At 46.2% G+C, this 8,899-nt stretch overlaps 1 pseudogene; it reads right to left on the minus strand.

Moving 5' to 3' along the window:
* Positions 1-4,282: 4,282 nt before the first annotated feature.
* On the minus strand, positions 4,283-6,354 carry LOC119353043 (annotated as a pseudogene).
* Between the last annotated feature and the right edge of the window lie 2,545 nt (positions 6,355-8,899).

Consider the following 8,899-nt stretch of genomic DNA (forward strand, 5'->3'; position numbering starts at 1 on the left):
GCCGCGCCGCCCCGCCGTCCGCCGGAGCTCCACGCCGGAGTCGGGCGCCGCGCCGCCTGCCACCTCGACGGCCGAGCCGGCCCCGCCGGCCCTCGCCGCGGACGCCGCCGCCGCCGCCCTCCACCGGCCTACCTCGACGCCGGCCAAGCCCCGGCCTCCTCTTCTTCCTCTCCGGCAAGTCTCCGGCGGTGATCAGTAGAATCCGGCGAGCCTCGGGAACCATGCAAATCTGGATCTGAAAATATCCCGGTTGACTTTCTCCTCCGAACCCTAATTTTTTATGCCTACTTTGACCTGTCGTATCTTTGCATCTGTAGCTCCGATTTGGGCATATAGTATATCAAAATGTTCGCCTCGATGAGTACATCATTTCATTCCATTGCATCATTTTCATTTGAGTTTATCTTGATGCCCAAAATGCTGTTAGAAGGAGGCTTCGTGAGTTAATTGTCAGATCTGCTAGTTCATCTTAGACTTTTGTCATTTTTGCCATGATTAAAGTGTGCATGCTATGCCTGTGAGTCCTTCATGTGTTTTGTTAAGCATTTTGTCTTCTTTCCAGAGGTGCAACCCATGCATTTTTAGGATGTGTTTGGTGACTTGTGCAAGCTTGCAAAGTGAGGCACCCGGTAAATCTGTTTTCAGAGACTTAGTTGTTTTCACTAAGTCTGGGATTATTTAGTTCATGATGCCATATGTTCAGCTTGTTTCCTAGTGATCCGTGCCTCTTTTGAGGATGATCAGTAAAGGAGTTTTGTTAATCATGTTATGCTCTATCCATCCGTGTCTTTTTTTGCAATTATGGAGCACCCTAGTTTGGGTCTTTTGTTAAGCTTGTTGAGTAGCTCCATGCCATGTTTTTACTTGTCTTAATAAGGTCATGTATCATGTTGTTTTGCTGCTCCGAAGAGGGCTTCGTGATCTGAAATTTCAGACAAGTGTTAATTTCACTAAGTCTGAGATCTGTTTTGCATTTGCGTTTTTGACATGCTTGTTTGAACTTCTTAATGGATGAATTGACCGAGGCTCAGTGCTAGTCTTTTGTTAAGAATATTGTGTGCATCTCTGCCATGTATTTTGTTGTCATGTTTGGTGGCTGTAGCATGTTCATCTCGTTGCATTTAGATGCCTACTTGCTGTAAATTGCAGACCGGTGTCATTCTTAAAACGCTTGCCATTTCCAAACCGTAACTCCGATTCCGGCGTTCTTTATATCGTTTTCAAGCGATTTCATCTCATCTTTCCAGTGGCACCCTTGGAATTCCAAGTTGAGCCCAGGTTCATGCATTTCCTGTCATATCTTGCATTTTGCATCCCGCGTCGCATCCCGCATAGCATATCATCATTTCATCGTATTGCTTGGTCTTGCACGTGGTTGATTGTATCCTTGTTGCTTGTTTGTCTTGTTGGGTAGAGCCGGGAGACGAGTTCGCTAACAAGGAGCCCGTTGAGTTCGCTTGTGAGGATCCAGTCAACTCTGACAACTGTGCAGGCAAGATGATCATACCCTCGAAATCACTATTATCTTTGCTATGCTAGTTTGCTCGCTCTTTTGCTATGCCAATGCTACGATGCCTACCTTTTGCTTGTCAGCCTCCTAATTGCCATGTCAAACCTCTAACCCACCTTGTCCTAGCAAACTGTTGATTGGCTATGTTACCGCTTTGCTCAGCCCCTCTTATAGTGTTGCTAGTTGCAGGTGAAGATTGGAGGCCGTTCCTTGTTGGAACATCTTTTATTTACTTGTTGGGATATCATTATATTGCTATGTTATCTTAACGCATCTATATACTTGGTAAAGGGTGGAAGGCTCGGCCTCTCGCCTAGTGTTTTGTTCCACTCTTGCCGCCCTAGTTTCCGTCATATCGGTGTTATGTTCCTGGATTTTGCGTTCTTTACGCGGTTGGGTTATAATGGGAACCCCTTGATTTTTCGCCTTGATTAAAACTTGTCCAGCAATGCCCAACCTTGGTCTTACCATTTGCCACCTAGCCTCTTTTCCCTCGGGTTTCCGGAGCCCGCGGGTCATCTTATTTTAAACCCCCCCGGGCCAGTGCTCCTCTGAGTGTTGGTCCAAACTAGAGTCCTGTGCAGCGCCCCCTCGGGGAAACTCGGGGTTTGGTTTTAGTTGTATGGAGCGCTCATCTGAGTGTGCCCTGAGAAAGAGATATGTGCAGCTCCTATCGGGATTTGTCGGCACATTCGGGCGGTGTTGCTGGTCTTGTTTTAACCTGTCAAAGTGTCTTGAATTACCAAGATACCGAGTCTGATCGGAATGTCTTGGGAGGAGGTCTATTCCTTCGTTGACCGTGAGAGCTTGTCATGGGCTAAGTTGGGACTCCCCTGCAGGGATTGAACTTTCAAAAGCCGTGCCCGCGGTTATGGGCAGATGGGAATTTGTTAATGTCCGGTTGTAGATAACTTGAACCTTAATTAATTAAAATGAATCAACTGAGTGTGTTGCCGTGATGGCCTCTTCTCGGCGGGGTCCTGAAAGTGGACACGGTGTTGGAGCAATGTTTGCGCAGGTTGCTTTCTACCTTCTCGCTCGTGCTTTGCCTCATCTTCTCGCTCTCTTTTGCGAATAAGTTAGCCACCATATATGCTAGTCGCTTGCTGCAGCTCCACTTATATTTGCCTTACCCAATCCTATAAGATTAAATAGTCCTGATCGCGAGGGTGCGAGATTGCTGAGTCCCGGTGGCTCACAGATACTATAATTCCAGATGCAGGTCCAGATGATTTCGCTCCAGGTGACGAGTACGAGCTCAAGTGGGAGTTCGACGAGGACTCTCAGCGTTACTACGTGTCTTTTCCTGATGATCAATAGTGGTGCCTAGTTGGGGTTTGATTGGGACCTTGTCGCATGTTGGGTTATTTTCCATTTTGGCGCCGTAGTCGGGCCATGAGTGTTTGTATGATGCATGTTATTTATGTACTCTGATGTGACGTGGCGAGAGTAAGCCAACTATATATCTCCCCCTTTTATTATATATTACATGGGATGTTGTAATGATTGTCTGACTTGCGACATTGCTTTCAATGCGGTTATGTCTCTAAGTCATGCCTCGACACGTGGGAGCTATAGCCGCATCGAGGGCGTTACATTCTTGAACTGTACCAGCATATTTATCAAAGAGAAGGCAGAGGTACAACCTCCCCTCGCAGACAAAGATGTGCCTGTGGTTTTCCTCCCATGGTACCAGAGAGTTGTGTACTGGTGGTATTTGAACCATAATCAATGCCTCCAAGTCTTGAACTGGCCTGCCAACCTCATCAAGCACAATGAATCCCTGTTCTACAACGACGCCCATGAGCACATTGGGTAAGAAGGCAACAGATGATGCCCCAAAGGGCTCATACCCGATGCACGGGAACCACTAATTCCCAGCTTCAATGTCATTCCAATCGATAGCATCATTCAAAAGATGGGGCTGATCAATCTGATGAACCCATGAAATCACAAGGTGATCATGGAGAGCAGCAGCTCTAAAGAAAATACCCCTCGGTATCATTTCCGCTGCATAGGGTGGAAGCGGCATCCTTTCACCACAATGAATGCAGTGTAAGAATATTATTCTCTCATATGGTTCACCATGTACCATCGCAATCAAACCTTGAGCAGAACCCCAACAAGCTGTCCCTACCGGCGGAAGGATGGGATCAAAGGACCTCGCAAGCATTGGTACCATGGCAGCAGCAGCAGCTGGAGCCTCCGGAAGCTGAAGAAGATGAACTTGATCAAGGTGTGTAGGGTTTGCACAGGAGATGACAAGATAAGGCCCCAGTCTACTTTCAAGAAAGTTTCTCCATGCCTTGCAAACCAGCCGCATCCTCTCTAGCTGGTAGGGGGGCCTAACAAGGTCAGCAATAACCAACAGGATATCATTAGGTACATCCAATATGGATGAGGGCACTAATGGGGATGCCAATTGAATCAGCCTGCACATGTAATCATCTGTAGATAAGGCACCAACTTGCGTCCAAAATTGAGCATCTTGACATGCCTCCTTCTGTAGCACCTCCTCAGTCTGAACAAGCAAGTCTTCACTGACCCTATTCAAATCCCTAAGCTGCATTTCGGCTTCCAGGCCAGAAGGACTACCCCTTATCTGTACAGCCTCACCACCTGCTTTCAGATGAAACTCATGGGCACTAGCACCCATGGTTTATTGATATAGGAGAAAGCATCCCTTGTGAGAAACCAGAAATTCGTCCCCGAGGTGGCTCGAACCCTGGTTGCTGGAGACGCCACTGCGCTCCCTTGCCACTAGGCTACAGCCTAGTTCTCCTCACCACCTGCTTTCAGATCTACAGATAAGCTGACATTGCCTTCCAGTGATGGAAGAACACCAGATGGATCCATTTCCTTTAGCCTAACTCCAGAGATCTCACTAGACTGCTGGAGCTTCTCTGCATCGCCAGAGAAGTGGATTTGACAAGACAAGCTGCAGGGAGAGCTCCCAAAGAACCCACATCTGGAATCTGCAACAGATACATACTATTGTTCTCCCTCATGGCCCTCTCCAAGTTGGTTTTCATGTTACTCTCCAGCTTATACACAGAATGCAAAAGTGGGGCAGCAACTCCCTTAGCTGTTTTCTTGGCATCAGCCAAGGCGTTCATTCCAATCTGTAGGCGCACAATTTCTTCAGAAATTTCCTCTGCCTGATGCAGATCCAGTGAACACCTATAGCATGCATCTGCATGGAATTGAGCAGCCTTCATCTGGATATGAGAAATCCATGTCTTGTCAAAGTGCTGACTAAGAGGAGGTGCACATAGAGCTCGGTAAGCTTCTTCATAGAATATGCCCAACTGAAAACACAATAACCAAATGAAGCAGATGACACATTTGACCTCGAAGTCACACGATTGCTAAGAAATGTAATTAATGAACAAATGCATTTAGCTAACTGTAAAAGCAGCAATCATGTCAGTTTAGCAAAATAAGCAAATCTAGCAGGACTAATCGCTACTGCAAATATGAGGCAGAGGATAACTAAATTTCTTAATCACCATACAAGTTATCAGGTTCATCATAATATCACAATAAACATACTACGTTGACTTGGTGTTCAGCATAGCAACACCCAATATTTTTAAATTTTAACACTTCATTAGACAAATTCCCCAAAATACAGCATGCTATTTCAAATTCACTTATAGCTTATGGTGTCCTGTGCAAGAACTATTCAGAATAATTGACACATATAACATTTCACATTTCTACAGTAAACAATAACACATCACAAGACCATGTGGTATATAATTTCACAATGTGCAAGTCATATCATGAGTTTCAGAGGAAGGTAGATCGTTCTTTCACAGTTTCAGTCACATAAATAATTTGCGATTCATATCATGAGTTTGAAAGAAAATAGATAATTGTTCCTGCCCTTTCAATCATTGCTGGCAATCACGTTGAAAGAACAATTCCTAAACTACAACATCAACACTTGCAAATTACCTAAACTACAGAGTGCTTTTCAGATTCACTTATGGCTGGTAATCACACTGTCATCATGCAGAAGAGTGCAAAACAACCTAAACTCCATATCATGCTATTTCTAATTAGACACATGAATAAAGTGAGACAATTAATGAGACACAAGTAGCTACGTACCTGGCGGGCCACCTTGGAGCATAGCTCGGGCGGTTTCCCCCCAGCTATGAACTTCTCCAGCAAGCACTCTTGCGCCTGCCCCAGCATGAGCTTCTCCAACATGCCCGTGCACTCGGGCGTCACATCGACGGTGATGGCCCCGGCGGCGACGGCCTTAGCAGCGAGCCCACTCTCCGCGAACGCTCCCGCGGCGCTCTCGAACGCGCCGCACGCGCTCTTGATCCCGATGTCGGTGTTGAGATCTGCAGCGAGCGCGATCTGCGAGTAGACGGCGCCGAGGTTGAAGAGCACGGCGGCCCTCTCGAGATGAACAGAGGGCAGGCACACCTTCTGGTTCATGTTGAAGGCGTCGTGCCAGGTGAAGGAGAAGGTCCGGACGTGCTCGCGGTCGGGGGAGATGAGGAAGCGAGATGCCACGACGGCGAGCGCGCGGGCGTACGCCAGGAGCGCGTCGCGGCGCTGGTCGAGGGAGAGCGGGCCCTGGAGGGAGGGGCTCTCGACCGCTGCGGCGCGGAGGTCGCGCACGGCGCGGAGGTCGTCGTCGGCGGTGGCCGCGTCGCGCTCCGCGTGGGCGGAGTGACGGATGGGCACGTAAAGGTCGACGACGGCGGTGGCCTTCTCGTGGATCGACAGCAAGGTCGCCATGGCGTGTGTGTGTGTGTGTGTGTGTTTGCGCGTGGGTATTTTGTTTGAGCTCTGTGTGAGGGGAGGGCCGGAGGGGAAAGGGGCGTGGGGACTGGGGCGGCGCTAGCGGGCGTGCAGGCGGACGCTGCTGGTTGCAGGCGTGGCCAAATGGGCCGGGCAGGCACGGCAGGCTTAGTACACGGGGCGTGCCGGGCCGTCACGCGTGCTGATGGCACTATTAATAATAGTGCCGGGCCGATGGCACTATTATTAAACGGGCAGGCCCATCGGCACGTTTAGCCATCAGCTCACCTATTATTCAGCCTATTGGTGCTTCTGGGAACTTTTTAACACTAAATTTTGTCTTTTTAACTCTGGACCACCGGCATCTATGGTGGATGATGTAACGGTTATTTGATCTAATAAAGAGGCCGAAGTTTCAAAAAAAAAACTCTGGACCATCAATGTTAAAAGAAAAAACTCTGGACCATCGGCAGGAAATCCGTTGGTGCTCCTGGGAACGCGCGCTCCTGCCACCAGAAAAAAAATTTCAAAGTGTGAAAAGGTTCCAAACAAAAATTCAGCAATACATCTCGACATTATATGTGTGTACGTCAAGTTTTGGAGAAAACCGACATTTTTTTTTGGCTTGTGTAAAAAGACAAAATGATGTCTTGTGAAAAGCATTTTTTAGCACCGGATTTTGTCTTTTTACACATAACACATAACTTGTCGATTTTTCGCGAAACGACTTTGTGAGTATGTACAGTATCGAGATGTACCTGCTAAATTTTTGTTTGGAATATTTTGGCATTTCAAAATATGTTTAAAAATTAACGGAGATATATTTTTAGACCCCGCTTCGGGTCAAAGTTACCATGGCATTTGTGCATGAGTTATCAGCTCTGTTGTGCGTATGTTACCATGCTATTTATAACAAATTTGTCGTGGGTATGTTTTGAACATATTTTTGCCCCGGTCAAAAGTTATCATGGTGTTCGCGCGTAAGTCAAGTCTGTGAATCGATATTACCATGTTATTTACATGGAAGTTACAGGGGCATGTATTCTACAAATTTTTTTCCCGGGTTAAAAAGTAATGACGGTGTTTGTACCTGAGTTATTAGGTCTATAGTGCATATATTACCAACCTATTATTAGGGGTATGTTTTCAGCAACCCCCCCCCCCCCTTCTTCAAAACTTACCATGGTGCCTATACATAGTTCATCAGAAACAGCGGTGGGTATATTAACATGCTATTTACAAGATGTTACCAGAGAATTTATTGGTGAACAACTCGTCCTTCGGTCAAAAGTTACCATGGTGTTTGTATATAATTTATCATGAAAAGTGATGGATATATTACTATGCTATTTACACAGAAATTATTGTTGTATGTTTTCAACATCTTTTTCCCCTGGGTCAAAAAGTTACTGCACTTTTTGTACCTAAGTTATCAGGTATAGGAACCTAAGTTCATAGCAATGGCAATCATAGATTTGGTTGCTGACTATACTATGCCGAGTGATGCAAAGGCAACGATTAAGCGACATGGCTGGAAAAAGACCAAGGAGCAACTATGTGAAGCTAAATTAGGATGGGGCTTTTGACTCAGACTTACTCAAAGACTCGTATGGCGCTGTCATCAGAGACTCGAAAGGCGGATTCGTCGCGGCAGGAAACGGGAAATTGATTGGTGTGAAGATGCGCTTATGATCAAGGCACTAGCCTTACAATTTGGTCTCAATTTGGCAGCCACAGTCGAGTGTAATCGCAGAGGTGAACTTCGACAACATCAAGGTGATACGGACAATGAAGAACGGAGGTCGCTCTTTCGGTTTATCAATGATAGTTTTGATGATATATATCACCTTGCGTGTGATTTCTCGCGTATTATTTTTTAGCAATGCTCCTAGAGAGACTAATTGTACTACCCTTGATTTAGCCAAATTAGCTAAAAATAAGGTATATGTGGGATGGATGGAAGATCCATCAGATTGTTGATACTCATACTAGGATGATCACCTTGCAATAAAGAATATTCCCACTTAAAAAAAATCCGTTGTCTAGAAAACACATGATACAACAAATCGCATCTTCATATTTTTCATTAAACTTTTCCATCGCTATCATTCAAGGCGGATTGCACAGACTGACTAACGGCTAGTGCAATCCTTAGAGCATCTACAATCGGAGTTGCCTAATCCAAGTCCCTATACACCTGGACAAGCTTGCGGACAGCGTCGGGCAGGTCCTTATTTGCCGTCGGCCCTCTTGTACAACCACACTGTGAAACTCATATCCATGTAAATTCATGCACGTCCAATTCAACAATTCGACCATACAAAATAAACAATAATTCAACATTTTATTACATGCCAAAAGAAATCAACAATTCATACATAAATAGACGATACACAAATGAATTAAAGACCTCAAATTTTGCGCTAGTTGGTCCTCTTCTTCATCTTCATCACCCACTTGGCTTCATCATCCAAGAGGTTAGTGTCCTGCAATATAATCCTCGGCCCATCCATCTCTCCCGCAAGCCTCAACACCTCTCTCTCTCTCTCTCTCTCTCTCTCAAGCCTCACTTCTCTGTCTCTCTCTCCCTCCCTCCCTCCCTCCCTCCGCAAGCCTCAACCTCTC

The sequence above is a fragment of the Triticum dicoccoides genome, chromosome 1A, assembly GCF_002162155.2.
Source record: "Triticum dicoccoides isolate Atlit2015 ecotype Zavitan chromosome 1A, WEW_v2.0, whole genome shotgun sequence".
NCBI lineage: Eukaryota > Viridiplantae > Streptophyta > Magnoliopsida > Poales > Poaceae > Triticum > Triticum dicoccoides.